The 23143-nt window shown below is 47.3% G+C and overlaps 1 pseudogene; it reads left to right on the top strand.

Moving 5' to 3' along the window:
• Positions 1-22914, top strand: part of LOC141236823 (uncharacterized) — an 88488-nt pseudogene extending 65574 nt beyond the window's left edge.
• The last annotated feature ends 229 nt before the right edge of the window (positions 22915-23143 follow it).

Genomic DNA, 23143 nt, shown 5'->3' with positions numbered 1-23143 from the left:
GTAACATGTTGACATGTCTTTCTAGCAATGAGCTCATAGTTATGACAGTGTAAATTTCCCTGCAATGACTTAGTCCGGCCATTAGGGGTCAGCAAGAAACAAGTTAAAAAAAAGCCCGGGAAAAGAGAGATCCAGGAAGTCCAGAGAGAGAGAAGGCGACGTGCGTCTAATGCTGTTTGACGTTGGAGAGCTTATACAGACTGGAGCCAGACTTTGTCTTCAAGGAGAAGCTGTGCCTTGTGAGTAACTGAGATATGTGACCAACTGTGTAGTCAGTTAGGGAAAGCTAGTTAGTGATTCCAGTGTGCTGAGAACTGCCTGGTGTATATCACTGCTGATGGACTGAGCAGGCTTGATCCAGAGATTGTGAAGGATCTGGTATACTAAGACTGTGCACGTGGATACTACAAAGGAGCCCTGTTGTGAACTACACTTTGAGACCTGAGATTGATTCTAATTCCTGCTGACACCTGGATGTGCAGGAGAGCTTGGTGAGAAGGAGAAGCTGATCAAACCCTGTGGCCAGAGATCAGAGTTTAGTTAAAGGTTTCGTTTGTTAACTGTTTGTATATGCATTAAGTCTGAGAGATTTCTCTTTGCTCTTGTAAGAAGAGAAACTGTACACTGTATAGGTAATGCGTTGGTAAAATATATATGAGTGTTCTCTAAGGGGAAAACAAGGGTACCCAGATCTCATTGTATTAGTGTGGGAGGGGGGTGTAAGGTTATATTCCTGGGAGGACCACATGCCACGTCCGCGGTAACATCCTGGGTAGGCCATGTACTGAATAAGGGTGGGAGCGGCATAGCCCAGGGGTAGATTGGCTCATCCCCGCGAGATTGGCACTTGGGCTCTCTCGGGCTGCATAACTTGTATTTTGTGTTAGTGGCTGTTGTGTCCCATATTTTGTAGAATTGTTTAACCTTGTCATTTTTGTGACCAGTAAAAAGAAAGTTATTTGCCACTATACAAAGGTCGGAGTCATTCATAGCAGCGCCGTATTCTTCATACACATTCGACATTCGTTACATCTTGGCGTAGTCGGCAGGATACGGTGCTCGCCATGAATGGTGACAGTAGCGCGGAAGGTGCTGCCGCGTCCGCTGTAGTACTCCACCCCCCTTCTCCCGTAGAGACCGGTTAGTTGGTTGCTCTGCAACGGGCATGCTACTTAACCACCTGGCCAAGTTTGATGGGTATAACTTGCTGTTCAGTGATTGGGTAGGCAGGTTGAAGAATGCCATTGCCTTGCACGGTGTCAGCTCTCAGCTGCAACCGGAAGTCGCGCTGAATGCTCTGGAGGGGGATGCCCGTGAAGTTGTCTTGTTAAAATCCGAGGATAGGCGAAAGACGGTCGACGACATCATCCGGATACTAGGGAAAGCATTTGATCAGGTGGCGGCAGCAGGGCAACTACGAGTACAGTTTTTCCTGGACCCAGAGAGACGGGGAAAGCCTGATCCAGTATGCTATAGCGCTGGAGGAATTGCAACAAGAGATCAAAAAGAAGTCGCCTGTAACCGTGGGTACTGAAGCCGATGTCGACAGCATTCTTCGGGATCAGTTCATCGAGGGGATACGGAGTGAGGTGCTAAGGAGCGAATTGTTGCTGAAGGCGCGAAATACCCCTGGTGTCACCTATGCCGAAATACAGGAAGAGGCGGTAGCACGGACTTTGGAAGTGAAGCCTGCTCTGCAGTGGAGTAGCCTGCAAGTGGCTTACACAAGAGAGCCGAGACCAGATCCTGTTCAGGCACAGCTGGCTGCTTTGCAGAAAACCGTGGAAAATCTGACGGAACAGGTACAACAGATGCAAGTTCGGGGAATGCCTCCGATATGCTTGGCCTTGACGAATCCCTCTATTCCCCTTTATGATCAACCCCCCTATACCTCAGGAAGGACGCCGACTGCTCCTAGACCTGAGGCATCCGGAGGTAGGGCAAGAAGACCAGTTCAATGTTGGCGATGCCGAGAACTGGGGCATATGCAGCGGTACTGCCCAAGGAGTCTGCCAGCTGAAGTCCCGCCATCGGTAAAAGAGAGGCCCTTGCTGTAGTTGGGCATACGGCAAGGCAGTAATGAAAATCAGCGCCCAATGACTGTTCTGAGGATCTGATTGCAGAGAGTCCCATGTTGGATGTGCAGTTTGCAGGAAAAAAGGTGGCGTGCTTGGTGGATACCGGATCGGAGGTGACGACCATGCCGATGGAATTTTTCAAGACGCACTTCGAAGAGACTGTCAAAACGGAGTCAGGACACCTGCTAAGGCTGAAGGCCGCTAATGATGAAGAAATTCCAGAGGCAGGCATCGCTTGGATGAGAGTACAGTTGTGCGCCCATGAGTTGGGAACCAAAGGAGTGGTGCTCGTGAAGACTCAGGCGAGGCCGAATCTCCCGGTGGTTCTGGGAATGAATATCCTGAGAGAACTGGACTCCCTTTTGTGTGAGCGTGATGGTCCGAGATACTGGAAACGTGCGACACCCCACAAAGCCACTCAGAGGGCCCTGCAACAGGTGGTCCGTTCGTGCGGCATTCAAAAGAGTTCGGCTGAAGGAAAAGCAGTGGGAGCGGTGTATGTCCCACGCGGGTCTGCCGTTGTAATCGCTCCGGGTCAAGAGAAGCTTGTGTTGATGCCAGTAGGGACGCACAGGAAACTGAATGGTGTGGAGGTGATTCTGGAACCGGTGGGACGGTCAGAAGATACGGATAGCCCGATGATAACCCGAACACTGGCCATTGTGCAAGATGGAAGTGTACAAGTGAGGTGTCTGAATCTGCAGAATCATGAGGTGACTCTGGCAGTGGGCACGAAGCTGGCTGACGTGTATGTGTGTGGTGAAGGAGTCATCCCCAAAAGCCAGTTCACACTGAGGGTAGACCGCCGGACCGCCTGGACCCTGTCGATGCAGACGACAGCTGAAGAATCCCCCACGCCTGAGTGGAATGGCAGAAGAATTATGGAAATAATGGGAGTGGATGAGTCCCAGTTGACTCCCGAACAGGCTCGCAGACTGGAGGCTGCGCTGTGGGAATATCAGGCTGCCTTCTCCAGGGGAGATGAAGACTTTGGTTGCACCAAGGCTGTGGAGCACGAGATACCCACGGGAAACACCCCCCCAATTCGGGAGAGATATCGCCAGATCCCACCGAGTCTTTATCAGAAGGTCAAAGGAATGCTGGCGCAAATGCTGGATAATGGTGTGATCCGGCCGAGTCAAAGTCCTTGGGCCGCACCGGTCTTACTGGTCCGGAAAAAGGATGGGACCATACGGTTTTGTGTTGATTACCGTAAGCTGAATGCGCATACAGTACGTGATTCCTACCCATTGCCCCGGATCGAGGAATCCCTGTCTGCCCTGGGAAAGGCGAAGTACTTCTCCACTCTTGACCTGGCCAGCGGCTACTGGCAGGTGCCCGTGGCAGCTCTAGATTGTCAGAAGACAGCATTCATCTTGCCGATGGGACTGTACGAATTTAATCGAATGCCCTTCGAACTGACTAATGCTCCAGGAACATTTCAGCGGTTAATGGAATACTGCTTGGGCGATTACAATTTCAAGTCCGTGCTGATCTATTTGGATGATGTGATTATATTTGGAGATTCATTCGACGACCACCTGAAGAAGCTCCGGCAAGTGTTGCACCGACTGAGAGACAATTTACTTAAGATCAAGCCAAAGAAATGTCACTTGTTCCAGACACAGATTGAGTATTGTAGTATGTATATGTAGTGTCTGCTGAGGGTGTGCGACCAGCACCGAGTAAAATTGAGGCCATTCAGGGGTGGCCCCGTCCCAAGACCGTGAGAGAAGTACGAGCGTTCCTTGGTTTAGCTGGATACTACCGTCAGTTTGTGAAGGACTTTGCTAAGGTGGCTGAACCACTGAATGAGTTGTTGAGAGGGACGGCACAGGGGCCCAAGAATCAGCCAATTCAGTTGACTGACCGACAGCACCAGGCATTTGATCGGGTCAGGGCCGCCCTCGTACAGACACCTTTATTGGCGTATGCTCGCTTTGACCAACCGTTCACCCTGTACACGGATGGAAGTCTCAATGGTCTGGGAGCTGTGTTAACCCAAGAACAAGATGGGCATGAGAGGGTCATCGCGTATGCTAGCCGGTCTCTACGGGACACCGAGCGAAATCCGGACAATTACAGCTCGTTTAAGCTGGAGATGTTGGCCCTGGTGTGGGCCATGACTGAGAGGTTTGCGGAGTATCTGGCTGGTTCCGAGATTCTCGTGATGACGGACAATAATCCGCTTGCACACTTGGAAAACGCTAAGCTTGGAGCCCTGGAGCAGAGATGGGTAGCTCAGATGTCCAAGTTTAATTACCGGATTCGGTTCCGTTCGGGTAAAGAGAACTCCAATGCTGACGCATTATCACGAGTGACACGAGGCGCACCCGAGCATGGGGTGGATGAAGACCTCGAGGATACTGAGATCCCCGATTTGAGGCGATTGCCTGTGTTTGTGGACGTGGCACGTTCAAGTGGGGTGGCGACACGGGTCGCCACGTTGCTGGGTAAGACTCGTCAAGAGTGGGCTGAGTTACAGGACGCAGACTCTGAACTGTCACGAGTAAAGAAATGGCTGAGTCAAAAGTCCTGGCCCGATGGGAGAGCAAGAGCCCGGCAGGGAGCCGAAGGACAAAAGCTGCTAAGGCAGTGGGATCGATTGGTCATAGCGGAGGGAATACTGTATCGCTGGATCTACATAGCAGTGGAGCTGGGGTACCGTTGGCAGGTAGTAATTCCAGCTTCAGTGGCTCCGGACATTGCCCAGGAAGCTCATACGCGGGGTGCACATTTCGGGCCTGAGAAAACTTATCGTTGGCTGCACAGGTACGTGTACTCGCCTGGCTTAGAAGAAGTTGTGAGAGAGGTGTGTGGTAGGTGCCGGGCATGTGAGCTGAATCAGTCCCCAGAGCAGAGGGCTCCTGTCCAGACAATCGTGACGTCTGCCGCACTGGAAGTGCTAATGGTGGATTATTTGTCAATTGGGTACACCAGAAGTGGTCATCAGTCATGTCTGGTCATGACTGATCACTTTACTAAGTTTGCCGTCGCTGTCCCCACCAAGGATCAGACTGCTAAGTCTGCAGCGGAGGCAATTTGTAAGCATTTCATCCAGGTTTATGGATGTCCTCAAAGGATACATTCAGATCAAGGTGCTTGCTTCCAATGTCAGCTCATAACAGAGTTGCTGCAAGTCTATGGGATTCAGCAATCCCGGACAACGCCCTATCATCCGCAGGGAAATGGGGCCTGTGAACGGTTCAACCAAACCCTGCTCCAGATGCTGAGAATGCTTGAACAGAGGCAGAAGGAGCGATGGACTGAGTTCCTCCCAGAACTTATGTGGGCCTATAACAATCGGGTCCATAGCACCACAGGATTCACTCCGTACGCGATGATGTTCGGTCGGCCTGGACAAGAGATTGAAGAACTTAGTCTCACTGTACCCGATGAACCAGAATATCATACAGCCAGTGAGTGGGTCCAGGATCATCGCCGAAGGTTGCGTGAAATCCACCGGATAGTAAAAGACCATGTGCAGTATCATCCCCACCGAGATCGGGGGCCGGTGCACCTAGATGAGTTCCGGGTGGGTGATAAGGTGCTAGTACGAGTCACGCGTCCGGGAGGGAAGTTGAGCGACAGGTGGGAGGAAATGCCCTACACAGTAGTGGAAAGGGTATTCCCAGGGGAAAGTGTGTACAGAGTAGTTCCCGAAGGGTGCATTGGACCCCGTCGCACAATGCACCAGAATTGGCTAAAGAGGTGTATGTCCGACACACCTGCCTGTCACCCTGAGTCACCTGCGCCACCCAGGGCAGTTGCACCGAGCAATGTTGAATGCGACTGTTGGGATGACTTTGTGGTGAGACCATCGGACATGCAGAGTCCGATAGCGCAAGTTCCCGGTGTTCCAGACACCGCCCCTGATGTTACTGTTACACTAGATGCGGTGGTCCCTCCATCCAGCTCGGCAGGTACTGGTTTGTGGAGATCGGAGAGGAGCACAGCTGGTGTTCTCCCGATACGATATAATCCTGAGGAGTATGTGTTACATATGAGTGGTATGAAACCATTTGTCGGGACGCCAAATTGTGAGTGGGGTGGAGTGTAACATGTTGACATTTCTTTCTAGCAATGAGCTCATATTTATGACAGTGTAAATTTCCCTGCAATGACTTAGTCCGGCCATTAGGGGTCAGCAAGAAACAAGTAATAAAAAAGCCCGGGAAAAGAGAGATCCAGGAAGTCCAGAGAGAGAGAAGGCGATGTGCGTCTAAAGCTGTTTGACGTTGGAGAGCTTATACAGACTGGAGCCAGACTTTGTCTTCAAGGAGAAGCTGTGCCCTGTGAGTAACTGAGATATGTGACCGGTCACCAACTGTGTAGTCAGTTAGGGAAAGCTAGTTAGTGATTCCAGTGTGCTGAGAACTGCCTGATGTATATCACTGCTGATGGACTGAGCAGGCTTGATCCAGAGATTGTGAAGGATCTGGTATACTAAGACTGTGTACATGGATACTACAAAGGAGCCCTGTTGTGAACTACACTTTGAGACCTGAGATTGATTCTAATTCCTGCTGACACCTGGATGTGCTGGAGAGCTTGGTGAGATGGAGAAACTGATCAAACCCTGTGGCCGGAGATCAGAGTTTAGTTAAAGGTTTAGTTTGTTACCTGTTTGTATATGCATTAAGTCTGAGAGATTTCTCTTTGCTCTTGTAAGAAGAGAAACTGTACACTGTATAGGTAACGCGTTGGTAAAATATATATGAGTGTTCTCTAAGGGGAAAACAAGGGTACCCAGATCTCATTGTATTAGTGTGGGAGGGGGGTGTAAGGTTATATTCCTGGGAGGACCACGTGCCACGTCCGCGGTAACATCCTGGGTAGGCCCTGTACTGAATAAGGGTGGGAGCGGCATAGCCCAGGGGTAGATTGGCTCATCCCCGCGAGATTGGCACTTGGGCTCTCTCGGGCTGCATAACTTGTATTTTGTGTTAGTGGCTGTTGTGGCCCATATTTTGTAGAATTGTTTAACCTTGTCATTTTTGTGACCAGTAAAAAGAAAGTTATTTGCCACTATACAAAGGCTGGAGTCATTCATAGCAGCGCCGTATTCCTCATACACATTCGACCGGCGTTCCGGTCGTTACACATGCACTCTTGGTGCTGGCACACGTGCTGCCTGGGCATCTTGGGAATTGTATTATCGCAACAAGTGGAAGTTGGAGACCATTGGTCGGTAGTCAACAGTCCGCACACTCGGGGGCAAGGGAAATCTTCACCCAGGGGACCTTTTATGTGGGCTAGAAACAATCGACTTCTTATTAATTGGTGCTCATTTGGGGCAGAAAAAGTTACAATTAACGCCATTGTATGTGACAGATAATCATTACTGCGATCTTATGAATATTTTTCTGTTAGATCAGTTGATATATTTACACACCAGCAGTCAGGAGCGATCACTCGTTGGCCCAATCATCGCCACTTGTAAAAGGATCTTTAAGATGCAAACTCCATTAGTATAATGATGCCCAGGGCAAATGGACAGGTACTCTTCTATCAGTAGTGTAGCTACCAGGGGGCAGCGGGGGCGGTTGCCTCGGGCCCTGCGCTCTGAGGGACACACCCAGAGCTATGATACCCTTAACTGTCAATACAGCTACTGTAAGCTCTGTGGTAGAGCAGGGAGATATGATTTCCGTACACTACCGCTTTCCTTTCTGTAGACTATGGGTTGCTTTAAGCCTGCGATCTATAGAACGACCGAGGCGCTAATGCATGTACAGAGAAAAACCAAAAACAAGCAAAATACCCAAATAACTGGAAGTAAATGGATAGATCGCGCAGTGCAAAAATAATAATAAATAATATAGGGTATTTAGTAAGCATAATTTTGATCAAAATAATGTAAAAGCTATCCCGCAACGTCAAGGCAACCCTTATGGGACAGTCCTAACTCTAATATTAAAACCTTTTGTGAACATGCATTTACAATTTGCATGCACATCAATTTACGTTTCAGTTCAGACTTTCAGTTTTTTCTTGCTAATGCATGTACAGTACGTCAGTCGAGACTCTAGCATCCTGTGCATGCGCCAGTGCAATTCCAGCTCGTTGTTCTGCCCGCGCCTTGCCGGTGAACTCGTCAGGATCCTGGATTAGGTGAGTGTATGATGTTTTTACTTTCATTAAACATAAACAATTGGAGACCTTCATACGGTGTGGGGGTTACTGTGTGGGACCCTGAAACAGTGTGTGGGGCCCTCATACATTATAGAGATTACTGTAGGAGCCCTTAAAAAATGTGGAGGGGCATTATATAGTGTGGAAGCTAATGTGGGAGCCATTATACAGTTTGGGGGCTAATACGGTGGCCATTTTATATTTTAAGGGCTAATTGTTATGATCTGCTACAGAGGCTAAGGAAAGAGAGGAGATCTGTCCCTACAATAGAACTAAACTAGATCCCTACGATGTAACGGGGAACCTGATCCTGCGATCAGACCCGCTAAAGTCCTCGGCTAGTCTGAACGCAGACCTATAGATGTGAGGGAGGGATCCCTACAAGATCTAGGGCCTGGGAAAAGTTGGACACCTCCTAGCAGAAATAGTAGCAGTCAAAGACAAACACACAACAAAAAGGCATAGGGGTCAGAAGACCTAGCAAAACTAACAGAGAACGGCAACAGAGCAACAAGCTAGCTCAACAGTAGTAAATACAAATGAAGTCCAGCAAAGCCAGGAGGGCGGAGCCGGATTAAATAGGCAAAATGGTCATGTGACCAGCAAACTAAAAAAAAACTAACAGGAGAGTTGTAACAGTACCCCCTCTTCTAAGAGGATCCTCCGGATCCCCTAGGCCCAGGCTTACCAGGAAACCTCCTGTGAAACGCTCGGACAAGTCTGGGAGCAGAAACATCATCCGCCCACACCCATGAGTTATCCTCAGGTCCGAAACCCTTCCAAGCGACGAGATACTGCAAACTCCCTCTATACCGTCTAGAATTTAGGATGCGGGAAATTTCATATTCCCCGTCCTCCACCACCGGAGGAACAGTGGCAGAGGCGTCTCCATCCGACACATCAGCTTTTTTCAACAGAGAAACATGAAACACCGGATTAATCCTCCAGGACGTAGGAACCTCCAGCCTAACAGCAGATTGGTTAACTATCTGAAGTACCTTAAAGGGCCCTACGAACTTGGGACCCAATTTTTTAGAAGGAATCCTCAATCGCAGATTCTTAGAGGACAACCAAACCATGTCACCAACAGCAAACAAAACCTCTTGCCATTTCCTATCAAAGTACCTCTTAGATTTCTTGTTAGCCTCCTGAAGATTACCACGCACATCCGTCCAAACTCTCTCCAAATCACCGGAAAAACTCTCCTCCTCAGGCACAGCCGAAACCAATTTGGAAAATGACCCAAAAGACGGATGTCTCCCAGAACAACAAAAAAAAGGCGAACACCCAGCAGAAGAGGATGTATGGTTGTTAAGAGCAAATTCAGCAAGTGGCAGAAACTCAGACCACCCCTCTTGATTGTCTGCCACAAAACAACGCAAGAACTGCTCAACATCCTGGTTCTTCCTTTCTGTCTGGCCATTAGACTCAGGATGATATCCGGATGAAAACGACAAATGAACTCCCAACCTGTCACAAAAGGCACGCCAAAAACGAGCCACGAACTGAGGTCCCCTATCAGAAACAATGTCAGTAGGAACACCATGTAGTCTGACAATTTCCTTGACAAAGGCCTTGGCGAGTGTCTTAGCGCAAGGCTGTTTGATGAAGGGAACCAAGTGACACATCTTGCTAAAACGGTCCATGACCACCCAGATGACCGTGAAACCTTCAGAGGGAGGAAGGTTAGTAATAAAGTCCATAGCCAGATGTGTCCAAGGTGCACTAGGAACCTCCAGAGGGCAAAGCAACCCCGCAGCAGGAGCATGCGAAGACTTGGATCTTGCACACACAGTACATTGGCGCACCCACTTAATGACTTCCTTCTGCCATCCAGGCCACCAAAAACTGCGACCCACAAGTCTCTTGGTCTCAGAAATTCCTGGATGACCTGCCAACCGAGACTCATGACACTCAACAAACAAATCTCTCCTAAAGGTCCTAGGCACAAACAACCTCCCATGGGGAGTGTTAGATGGGGCATTCTCCTGTGCTTTAAGAATCTCATCCTCCAAAACGGAGTCCAAAGCAGCAATCACAACACCTTCTTGTAAAATGGTCTCCTCTTCCTCCTCAAGACCGACCATGGGAGAAAAGCTGCGAGACAAAGCATCCGCTTTAACATTCTTGGTACCCGGGATGTAAGTAACGGAAAAATTAAACCGCGAGAAAAAAAGTGCCCACCTAGCCTGACGGGCATTCAAGCGCTTGGCAGCATCAAGATAGATCAGATTTTTATGATCAGTGAAAACCTGAATGGGAAATTCAGCACCTTCCAAGAGATGACGCCAGTGTTCAAATGCGAGTTTAATCGCCAGCAATTCCCGATTACCAATATCGTAATTAAGTTCAGTCTCGGAAAATTTTTTTGAAAAAAAGGCACAGGGATGTACTCCATCCTTGTTTTCCTGAGACAACACCGCACCAACCCCCACCGAAGAAGCATCAACCTCAACCAAAAACGGCTTAGTCACATCAGGCTGCATAAGGATGGGAGCAGAGGTGAACCTCTCCTTTAGAAACACAAAAGCTTCAATGGCCTCAGAAGTCCACTGAACCGCATTAGCACCTTTCCTGGTGAGATCGGTCAGCGGTTTGACAATAATAGAAATTTTTTTTATGAATTTTCTGTAATAATTGGCGAAACCCAAAAACCTCTGTATCGATTTCAAACCAATAGGCCTAGGCCATTCCTGCACAGCTTGAACTTTAACCGGGTCCATCTCAAAACCTTCACTGGAGATAATGTAGCCCAAAAAACTAATTCTCTGTACAGCGAACTCACATTTCTCCAGCTTAGCAAAAAGCGAATTGTCCATTAATAACTGTAATACCTCACGTACGCTCCGCCAATGAGACTCCAGATCCGGCGAATAAATCAAAATGTCATCCAAATACACAACCACATTTTTGCCGATTAAAGGTCTAAGGATATCATTAATAAGATTCTGAAAAAATGCTGGAGCATTGGTAAGACCAAAAGGCATAACCAGATTCTCAAAATGACCCACAGGAGTGTTAAAAGCAGTCTTCCATTCATCACCCTCCTTCATGCGCAACAAATTGTATGCCCCCCGGAGATCAATTTTAGAGAACCACTTGGCCCCCACTAACTGGTTAAATAAATCAGGAATCAATGGCAGTGGGTAAGGATTGCGTACAGTAATTTTATTAATCTCACGAAAGTCCAGACAAGGACGTAAACCGCCATCTTTTTTTTTTACAAAAAAAAATCCAACAGCCACAGGAGACTTGGAAGGCCTAATGTGACCGGCGGCCAAGCTTGTCTGTATGTATTCTTCCAAAGCCTTTCTTTCAGGAATAGTAAGATTAAATAAACGACTCTTAGGAAGAGTCGCGCCAGGGACAAATTCAATGGTACAATCATAGTCTCTATGGGGAGGCAAAACCTGCGACTCCTCCTCAGAAAAAACTCTCCAAAAATCCTGAATAGGTACAGGCAATTCCCCTCTATCCACAGCAGCAATGCGCCCGTTACAACACTTGTCATAACACTTAGGGCTCCAGGACTTAATTTCATTGGTAGACCAATCCAGTACAGGATTGTGCAATTTTAACCAGGGTAACCCCAATATTACTGGAGAAGGCAAATTATCCAATACCACCAAATCCAAATTCTCTTGATGAATACCATTAATAGTGAGGGGAAATTCACAGACCTTGTGAGTAACACTCTTCAAGGGAGAGCCATCGACAGAAACCACAGCAATAGGGGATGACAAAGTTTTAAGTTCTAATCTAAGTTTTTCCAAGAATCCCCCATCAATCACATTCAGAGTAGATCCACAATCCACAAATACCCGAAATTCAATTAATTCATCCTGAGCAGCAGTAGTGGCAGATAGGAATACTTCCTTAGAATTTAAACAGGCAATACGAGCATGACTGACCATTTTTTTTTCTTTCTTCTTACGAAGCACACAGCTCTTAATAAAATGACCAGAGCTTCCGCAATAGAAACACAAGCCTTCAGAAAGTCGGCGGTCTTTTTCCTGAGAGCGGGGTGCCATCGCCCCAATTTCCATCGGCTCTCCATTGTCAGCACAGAACCTCTCAGGACTCGAAGCTGACATAGCAGAGGATTTGCTCTCATTAACCCTTTCACGCAGTCTCCTGTCCACCCGTATAGTTAATTGCATTGCCTCCTGCAAGTTTCCAGGTGTGGGATAAGCAATCAGTAAATCCTTTACCCTTTCACATAGCCCTGCAAGAAACAAGCTTTTCAAAGCAGAATCGTTCCACCCCACCTGGGCAGACCACCGACGGAAGTGAGAACAATATTTTTCCACATTACCGGATCCCTGCCTCAAACGTCTTAATTCAGACTCAGCAGATGAGACACGATCAGGATCATCGTACAACAAACCCAAAGCAGAAAAAAAACTATCCACTGATCTAAATCACGGATCACTAGGTTGGAGAGAGAAGGCCCATCCCTGAGGATCTTTGCGCAAAAGTGACATTATGATCCCTATGCGCTGTGATTCATCACCAGAGGATCCGGGTCTCAAACGAAAATATAATAGACAAGCATTTTTAAAAGAAAAAAAATCTTGCTGTTTGCCAAAAAATAGATCAGGCAGACGTACCTTAGGTTCCACAAAATGCGCTCCAGAACAGCTACTCACGTGTTGTTGGAGCTTGGTCACCTCCAGAGAGAGTCCCTGCAAGCGTTGAGCCAAATCTTGCACCGAGACCATGATGGAAAACTGGAGGTCTTTCCTTAGAGAAAATTTTTTTTTTATGGCTGGACTTACTGTTATGATCTGCTACAGAGACTAAGGAAAGAGAGGAGATCTGTCCCTACAATAGAACTAAACTAGATCCCTACGATGTAACGGGGAACCTGATCCTGCGATCAGACCCGCTAAAGTCCTCGGCTAGTCTGAACGCAGACCTATAGATGTGAGGGAGGGATCCCTACAAGATCTAGGGACTGGGAAAAGTTGGACACCTCCTAGCAGAAATAGTAGCAGTCAAAGACAAACACACAACAAAAAGGCATAGGGGTCAGAAGACCTAGCAAAACTAACAGAGAACGGCAACAGAGCAACAAGCTAGCTCAACAGTAGTAAATACAAATGAAGTCCAGCAAAGCCAGGAGGGCGGAGCCGGATTAAATAGGCAAAATGGTCATGTGACCAGCAAACTAAAAAAAAACAGGAGAGCTGTAACACTAATATGGAGGCCATTATACAGTTTGGGGCTAATGCAGAGGTTATTATACAGTTCTGGGATAATGCGGTGCCCATTATACAGTTTGGGGGATAATGTGCACGCCATTATACAATTTGGGGGCTAATATTGGGTGCCATTATACAGTTTGGGGGATAATACGGTGGCCATTATACAGTTTGGTCGATAATTTGTGGGTCATTATACAGTTTGGGGCTAATGCAGGGGCCATTATATAGTTTTGGGCCTACTAAGGAGGCAATCATACAGTGTGGGGACTTCTATGGGGGGCTCTCATAAATTGTAGGGACATCTGTGGAGGTCCTCATAAACTGTGGGGGCCATTATACAGTGAAGGCTTCTGTGAGGGTTATTATACTGTGTTTTCGTTGAGCACTGGGGACATCATACTATTTATAGATGAGCTGTGAGCCCATCAAACTGTGTATAGGGGAGCTGTGATGACATCATACCAGGCATAGGGGAGCTGTGGGGACATCATTGTCACGGGTGTCAGACAGTCATTCTGGATCCAGCTGTAAACGGTCATTGAGCTTGGCTCTGCAGGCACCTTCTTGATTTTTCGGTCACTGCAGTGCAGTGATGTCCTGCTCTCTCTAGGACCGGTGACAGCTCTATTTTCCTCTGTCCAGGCTTGAAGTACTAGTAGTCGACTAGTGTCTTCTTGGAGGATAGTTGGCGTGTTCTCTCTGGTGTCTTCTCAATCTTTTATCGTAGAAGTTAATGTGTCAGAGGTGGAGTTGGGGCTGTGTTGTCTCAGGATCCATCCCCTGGGATATGACATCCATGCGCTTTCTTTTCCAAAAAATTATCTTCGGCTGAGAGAAATTATGACGTGGGTAATAGGGAGCTTTTGGCGATTAAATTGGTGTTCGAAGAATGGCAACATTGGTTGAAAGGGGCAGTCCATCCTATTACTGTTATCATGGACCATAAGAACCTGTCATTTCTTCAGTCTGCTAAATGTCTCAACCCTAGGCAAGCTAGATGGTCCCTGTTTTTTACTAGATTCAATTTTGTTGTCACTTTTTGTCCAGGGGTTAAAAACATCAAGGTTGATGCTTTGTCCCGGAGCTTCCCTGGTGGTGGTGACCATGAAAACCCTGCCCCAATTTTGCAGAAGGGGTTAGTCATTTCGGCGTTGTACCTTGACCTGTAGGGTGAGGTGTTGGATGCACAGGTGGACGCCCCTGCCTCCTGCCCTTCAGTGAGGTTATTTGTTCCATCTAATTTGCACCGTAAAGTAATTAAGGAACATCATAACTTGGTGCTTGCTGGTCATCAAGGTGGTAAGACAACTGCGGACCTCCTCTCTCATCATTTTTGGTGGCCGGGGTTGCATAAGGATGTGGGTGAGCAGGTGTCTGCTTGCACTATTTGTGAGCGTTCTAAAGTATCGCATACCCGGCTGCCTAGTCCTCTTCTTCCACTGCGTATTCCTAGTAGGCCATGGACATGTGGCTTTCTCAATCCCTGGGGGCCCGCTTCACCCGTGGGAAGTGTTTCATCCCAGCTGCTATACCATCTATCCCCCAGGGTCCACACAGCAGCGCTGATCATCCCTGACCAGGCACCACAGGTGGCGTCACATAAAGACTACTAATCCCCTGTAAATACTCCCTTCATCTGCTCGTCCAGGGCCACGGAGCTGGGCCACTGCCACCGTGACCTCCCTGGAAGACAGCCACACGGTTACCGAGTACTCTAGGCCCTCACGGCCACTGCAACCACACTTGTCCATGGATTATATTACTGAACTACCGGTATCTGCAGGCAAGACTGTTGTTCTGGTGGTTCCCTCCGAATGCCACTTCTGAATGCCAAGACTCTTGCTCAGGTTTTTATTAATGAGATCGTGAAGCTTCACGGGGTTCCCTCCGATGTGGTGTCAGGTCGGGGGACCCAGTTTGTTTCTAAGCTTTGGAAAGCTTTCTGTTCTCGACTGAGGGTGCATCTGTCCTTTTATTCGGCCTTCCATCCTCAGTCGAATGGACAGACCGAGCGCATTAATCAGAATTTAGAGACTTACCTCAGGTGTTTTGTCTCTGAAAACCAGGAGGATTGCGCATCCTACTTACCGAGTTTGCTATTAATAATCATCGTCAAGAATCTATCGGCAGGTCACCGTTCTTTGGTGCATACAGTTTCCATCCACAGTTTGGTACACAGTATGGGGGGGTACGTTTTGTTTCGTCGCTCTCTTCTTTGTGGCGGGGTCCAGACCTAAGTGTGAATGACTTTGTGTGGTTGTCTAACAGGAATATCAAGTTGAAGATTCCTTACTGGAAGCTGGGACCTAGATTTATTGGTCCCTATAAAATAATGGCCATCATTAACCCTGCAGTGTTTCGTCTTGAGCTACCTCTCCCCTGCCGCCACCGCCAATCATAGTTGATGGCAATTTGGAGTTCCAAATTTCGAGGATTGTTGATTCCCATCTCCTGCGTCGTTCCTACTTGGTGCACTGGAAGGGTTATGGTCCAGAGGAAAGGATGTGGTTTTCGGCGTCAGGAGGTCAATGCCCCTAGGCTGGTTCGTTCGTTTCATGCCTCTCATCCTGAGAAACCTGGTCCTGAGTGTCCGGAGGCTACTCGTAGAAGGGAGGATGCTATCATGGGTGTCAGATAGAAGTGAAGTATGCCGGCACCACTTCCCAAATCTTACCTGTTTAGTCAAAAAAACCTTTATGACTGTTTTCCTAGCTCTCGGCTATCCACATCAGGAGGTGCCATGTCTAAATAAGCAGTGCTAATCAAATGTCCAAGGAAGTATGAAAAAGACAGCACTCATCAATGGATGCCAATAAAAGATCCTTTTATTTCAGATCCAGCATACAGATGTTGTTGCGGCTGGTTCAGGGGTGTGCACTCCTGAACCAACCTCATTGTCTGTATGCTGGATCTGAAATAAAAGGATCTTTTATTCGCATCCATTGGTGAGTGATGTCTTTTTCATACTTCCTTGGAAATTTGATTGTCACGGGTGTGTCAGGTGTGACAGACAATCAAATTGCGCTGCAGGCAACTTCTTGATCTATCTATCTCTGCAGTGCAGTGATATCCTGCTCTCTCTAGGACCTAGCAGTTACCTTCATCTTCTGTTGCTAATTGACCCCCCCCCTGCTGGATGTTTAAATACCCTCAGTCTCTACAGAAAGTCACCGGTGATAGCTCTATTTTCCTCTGTCAAAGCTTAAAGTACTAGTAGTTGACTAGTGTTTTCTTGGTGTTCCCTTGGAGGATAGGTGTTCTCTCTGGTGTCTTCTCAAGCTAAGTGTATTCCCTTGTCTGTCTACCTGTTTGTCTTTAGCTGCAGTGGGGACTGACTAGTGCTCACCCCGTCCCCTCCCTATCTAGGGCTTATCGCTAGAGGCAGTCAGGGATAAGGTTTCCTGCTGAGCGATAGGTGCTGAACCTACTTAGGGACATTAGGGGAGTAAAGGTGTTGTCAGATCTGCCTAGGGGTCTCCACACCCCGTTGCCTAGTGTTTGGGCTTCCTCCCCCTCTTCCCGTCGTTGTGCACTTAGTCTTTCTCTCACCTTGCGTGACAATCATGCAGTGTATAGAGGAGCTGTGGAGACATCATACTTTATATAGTGGAGCTGTAGACCCATCATAATGTATATAGAGAAGCTGTGGGGACATCATACTGTGTATAGGGGAGTTGTGGGCCCACCATACTGTGTATATGGTAGCTGTGGGACTATCGTTCTGTTTATAGGAGAGTTATACAGTATATTGAGGGACTCAGAGGACATTATTAAATGTTAAGTAGACACTTAAGCATTATTGTTACAGGGGGACTCAGAGTATTGTGGCCATCAAAGGGGCAAAATATGGACACTATTTTCTAAGGCATTTGCACAGGGCATTAAAATTTTCTAGGGTGCAATTTTGCCATCTAGAGAGCACAAAGGAGGCATTATTACTTTGTAAGGGGCACAGTTGTGGGAATTATGTGGACTGTAAGAATAGAACGGTTTTTGTACCAAACAACATGTTCAGTAATAGAGACACATATGGCACCAGTGGCTCAATATTGGGGTATCAGCAGGATGAAGAGTTTGTGCAGATTGGGATTAGATGGGGACGGGGCCTGAAATGTAAGGATTCAAATGTGTCTTTGTTGTGATCTCTGCAGATAAGTCCTGGCTGGAGAAGTTGTCATGTCGGTCTGGGCCAGATGGAAAAGATGGGAAAAGTGAACGATTCCATCAGAAAGAACATCAGCTGTAAGTTACTATATATAACTGTACTGTAATCTCTTGTATGTTCTGCAGGACTGGTACAGTATCTAACACTATATGTCACCATATGGCAGTAATATCAGTGTTGTCTTTGTGTAGAGATTTATTTTCAGTAACACCATGGTCATCTGCTGATGTTCCCTTATACCCGCGATGAAGGAGCGCCAGCATAGTTGTAATCCAGTGACTGTCTGGCTGCAGTTTCTAACATCATGTCCGCTCTCTAGCTGAAACTCAACCTTTCCAAATCTGAACTTCTTCTGCTCCCGCCATCTACTCACCTCTCTAAATCTGACATCTCTCTCTCCCTGTGTGTCACCACAATAATGCCGAGCCAGCAGGCGCTGTCTGGGCGTTGTGTTTTGACACCAATCTCTCCTTCACCTTCCATATACAATCTCTTGCCCACTCTTGTCGTTTGCACCTGAAGAACATCTCTAGAATCCGCCCCTTTCTCACCTTGGAAACAACAAAAACCCTCACTGTTGCCCTGATCCACTCCCGCCTTGACTACTGTAACTCTCTATTAATTGGCCTCCCCCTCACTCGACTTTCCCCCCTCCAGTCCATCCTTAAAGCAGCAGCCAGGGTCATCTATTTGGCTAACCGTTACTCAGACTCCTCCGCTCTGTGCCAGTCATTGGACTGGCTGTCCATGAATTATAGGATCCAATTTAAATTGCTTGTTCTCACCCACAAAGCTCTCCACAGTGTGGCACCCCCCTTCATCTCTTCCCTCATTTCTGTTTATTGGCCTACCCGTTCTCTACGCACCGCAAGCGACTTTCGACTAACATCTGCACTAATCCGTACCTCCCACTCCCTGCTTCAAGACTTCTCCCGAGCTGCACCTATTCTTTGGAATGCTCTACCCCAAGAAATTAGGATGAACCACAACTTACACAGTTTTAGGCGCTCCCTAAAAACACACCTGTTTAGGGCAGCCTATCACCTTCCCTAATCGAAGTCCTTTTATATTCTTATAGCCCATCCCTTATTTCTCTAAATATAACTCTCCACCGAACCAAAAAGCACTACAGATACTGGCTAGTGATGAGCTCATGCAGCCTTTATCTATCCCTCATCCCCTCAAGATGGCTGGACCATCCTTGTAAATAATTCATTGTACTTTGTGTCACCCCCACCTCATTGTAGATTGTAAGCTCTTACGAGCAGGGTCGTCATTAATTTTGCTGTAATTATTGTATTATATTTAGCTATGTTACTTATGACTGTTGTATGTGAACCTGTGAATTGTTAAGCGCTGCGGAATATGTTGGCGCTATATAAATAAAGATTATTATCTATCTATATAATTGTCTTATCCCTTCTGTCTGTCTTTCTGTCTGTCTTTCTGTCTGTCTGTCTGTCCTGGAAATCCCGGGTCGCTGATTGGTCCGGCCGTGGCCAATCAGCGACGCGGCATTTCAGAAAAAGATGGCGGCCGTTAGCGGCTCATGTGAGGCACGGAGGTCAGTGGCGATGCAGCAGGGAGATGCAGCCGGCTGCTCGCAGCGTAAGTCCCCCACCGCAGGCGCCGCTGACCTACATGCGGCTATCGTCAGAAGATCAGCGGCTACAGCCGCTTATCTCCACAGGACAAGTGTGACGCCCCTCCACTCCTCTCCCCTCCCTTCCTTTCCCCTCCTCTCCCCTACCCTCTCCTCTCCTCCCGTCCCTCCCCCCGCTCGATCAGGACCCCGGCGTCATACTTACCCCTCCCCTCCCCTCCTCTCCCCTCCCCTCTCCTCTCCTCCCGTCCCTCCCCCCGCTCGATCAGGACCCTGGCACCCGGCGTCATACTTACCCCTTCCCGTGCCTGCGCAGCAGCTCCTGTGTCTTCCGCTGATGCTCTGTGACGTTTCAGGTCAGAGGGCGCGGTGACGTCTTTACACCGCGCTCTCTCCTGACCGATCACAGCGCACAGCGTGAAGATGCCGGCTACGCTGGAGTCCAGAGCAGCAGCTGAGAAGTGAGGTGAGTATTGGATTTTTTTTTCTTTGTATGTGGCCATAGGGGACCTGCATGGGGCACTATATGGGGGATGGGACATCCTGCATGGGGTATTATATAGGGGGGATGTGACAGCCTGCATGTTGCATTATATGGGGGGACAGGTGACATCCTACATGGGGCATTATATGGGGGGAGAGGTAGCATCCTACATGGGGCATTATATGGGGGAGAGGTGACATCCTGCATGGGCCATTATATGGGGGGAGACGTGACATCCTACATGGGGCATTATATGGGGGAGAGGTGACATCCTACATGGGACATTATATGGGGGAGAGGTGAAATCCTCCATGGGCCATTATATGCTGGGAGAGGTGACATCTTACATGGGGCATTATATGGGGGGAGAGGTGTCATCCTACATGGGGCATTATATGGGGGGAGAGGTGACATCCTGCATGGGGTATTATATAGGGGGGATGTGACAGCCTGCATGGGCCATTATATGGGGGGAGAGGTGACATCCTGCATGGGGCATTATATGGGGGGGAGAGGTGAAATCCTATTTGGGGCATTATATGGGGGGAGAGGTGACATCCTGCATGGGGCATTATATGGGGGGAGAGGTGACATCCTACATGGGGCATTATATGGGGGGAGAGGTGACATCCTACATGGGGCATTATATGGGGGAGAGGTGACATCCTGCATGGGCCATTATATGGGGGGAGAGGTGACATCCTACATGGGGCATTATATGGGGGAGAGGTGACATCCTGCATGGGCCATTATATGCTGGGAGAGGTGACATCCTACATGGGGCATTATATGGGGGGAGAGGTGACATCCTACATGGGGCATTATATGGGGGGAGAGGTGACATCCTGCATGGGGTATTATATAGGGGGGATGTGACAGCCTGCATGGGGCATTATATGGGGGGAGAGGTGACATCCTGCATGGGGCATTATATGGGGGGAGAGGTGACATCCTACTTGGGGCATTATATGGGGGGAGAGGTGACATCCTGCATGGGGCATTATATGGGGGGAGAGGTGACATCCTACATGGGACATTATATGGGGGGAGAGGTGACATCCTATATGGGGCATTATATGAGGGAGAGGTGACATCCTGCATGGGCCATTATATGGGGGGAGAGGTGACATCCTACATGGGGCATTATATGGGGGAGAGGTGACATCCTGCATGGGGTATTATATAGGGGGGATGTGACATCCTGCATGGGGTATTATATGCATGGGGTATTATATACGGGGGATGTGACTTCCTGCATGGGGCATTATAAAGGAGGGTCGGGAGACATATGCTGGAATACCCGATGCTTTAGAATCGGGCCACCATCTAGTTATTTATATTATTATAATCAGGGTTACCTGGTTAGGGGCCCACTCAGATGTTTTGCCCCCCTGAGCTGAACCCCTACCTACGTCTCTGGTTTCTTTTCCTTTCAGTGCAGATCAGATGCAATGATGAAAATTCCAAACGTACAGTTATAAATTACACATTTATAACCCAAAATATGAATGCAGACAAGAAATGATTTATCTATACAAACAGGTTACTAATATATACAGATCATTACATTCATACTAATATAGTTGGGAAAACAAACCTGTGTACAAAAAGATCATGCTGTACATTTAAAGGGGACCTGTCGCATGCCATGGATATGTAATTCTTTTAACCTGGTGTAAATGCCACTGTTCTCCTGAATCTGGTGTTGCTTTTCGTTTTTGACTGCGCCACTCCGTTCTATCTTTTCCCTGTATGTTAATTTAGTCTTTAACGTCAATTGGGCGTGGTTGTCAATTCATCTATTTGGGACAATGCCCAGTTTACTAAGACCAGACTTATATACAAGGAAGAGATGACCTTATCTCAGGAAGGGAGAGGCGCAGAAAGAAAAGAAAAAAAACGCCAGGTTCAGGAGAAAGTGACATTTACACCATTTAAAGAAATTACATATTTATGCAATTGTCAGGTCGTCTTTAAAGACCAATTCCTGTCATTGGTCGACCACTAATCAAGCAATAAAGTCTAATTAAAACACTTCCTCCTATGGATAAAAATATAGGTAATATAATACGTTCCCCCATGACTAGAATGGCTCTTTGATAGATACAGCGGGTGAAATAAGTATTGAACACGTCACCAATTTTCTAAGTAAATATATTTCTAAAGGTGCTATTGACATGAAATTCACCAGATGTCGGTAACAACTCATCCAATCCACACAGGCAAAGAAATCACCATAGATGTTCATAAATTATGTGTAATAATGAGAAATGACACAGAGAAAAAATATTGAACACGCTTACTGAAATTGAATTAATTTTTATGAAAAAACCTTTGTTGGTGATGACAGCTTCAAGACGCCTCCTGTATGGAGAAACCAGTCACCGGCATTGCTCAGGTGTGATTTTGTCTCATTCCTTCACACAAGCACTCTTCACATCCTGAAGGTCTCAAGGGCTCCTTCTATGAATTCTGAGCTTTAGTTCCTTCCATAAATTTTCTGTTGGATTCAGGTCAGAGGATTGGCTGAGCCATTCTAGCAGCTTTATTTTCTTTTTCTAAAACCAATTGACAGTTTCCTTGGCTGTGTGTTTGGGATCATTGTCTTGCTCAACTGTGCACCCTTGTTTCACCCTTATCATCCTGGTAGATGGCAGCAGTTTTTATGCAGAATGTTTCAGTACATTTGTCCATTCATCCTTCCTTCAATCATATGAAGTTTGCAAGTGCTGTATGCTGAAAAACAGCCCCACACCATGATGTTCCCACCTCCAAACTTCACTGTTAGTATGGTGTTTGGGGTGATATGCAGTGCAATTTGGCCTCCAAACATGGTGTGTATTATGGCATCCAAACAGTTCAACTTTGGTCTCATCTAACCAGAACATTCTCCCAGTATTTCACAAGTTTGTCTAAATGTTTAAATGTTGTTGAGCAAACTTTAAAACGTGCTTGTACATGCTTTTGGAGTCTTGCGTGGTGAGTGTGCATTGTGCTGTGGAGGTTGAGTGCATTACTTATTGTTTTCTTTGAAACCATTGTATCTGCTGATTCCAGGTCTTTCTGTAGCTCTCCACAGGTGGTCCTTGGCTCCTGGACAACTCTTTGGATAATTCTTTTCACTCCTCTGTCTGAAATCTTGTGAGGAGCACCTGGTCGTGACCAGTTTATGGTGAAATTATGTTCTTTCCACTTCCAGATTATGTCCCCAACAGTTCTCACTGGAGCGTTCAGTAGTCTAAATATTCTTCTGTAACCAATGCCATCAGTATGTTTTCCAACAATAAGGTTGCGAAGGTCTTGAGACAGCTCACTGGTTTTACCCATCATGAGATGTTTCTTGTGTGGCACCTTGGTAATGAGACACCTTTTTATAGGGCATCAGTTGAACCAGCTGATATTATTTGTCACTAAGTAGCAGGATTGCTTTCTAATTACTGATAGATCTCAGCTGGTGTCATGACTTTCCAT

Source organism: Phyllobates terribilis, unplaced genomic scaffold (genome assembly GCF_046119375.1).
Source record: "Phyllobates terribilis strain yellow unplaced genomic scaffold, ASM4611937v1 Scaffold_721__1_contigs__length_756350, whole genome shotgun sequence".
Classification (NCBI taxonomy): Eukaryota; Metazoa; Chordata; class Amphibia; order Anura; family Dendrobatidae; genus Phyllobates; species Phyllobates terribilis.
This window is presented reverse-complemented; position numbering and strand designations above follow the sequence as displayed.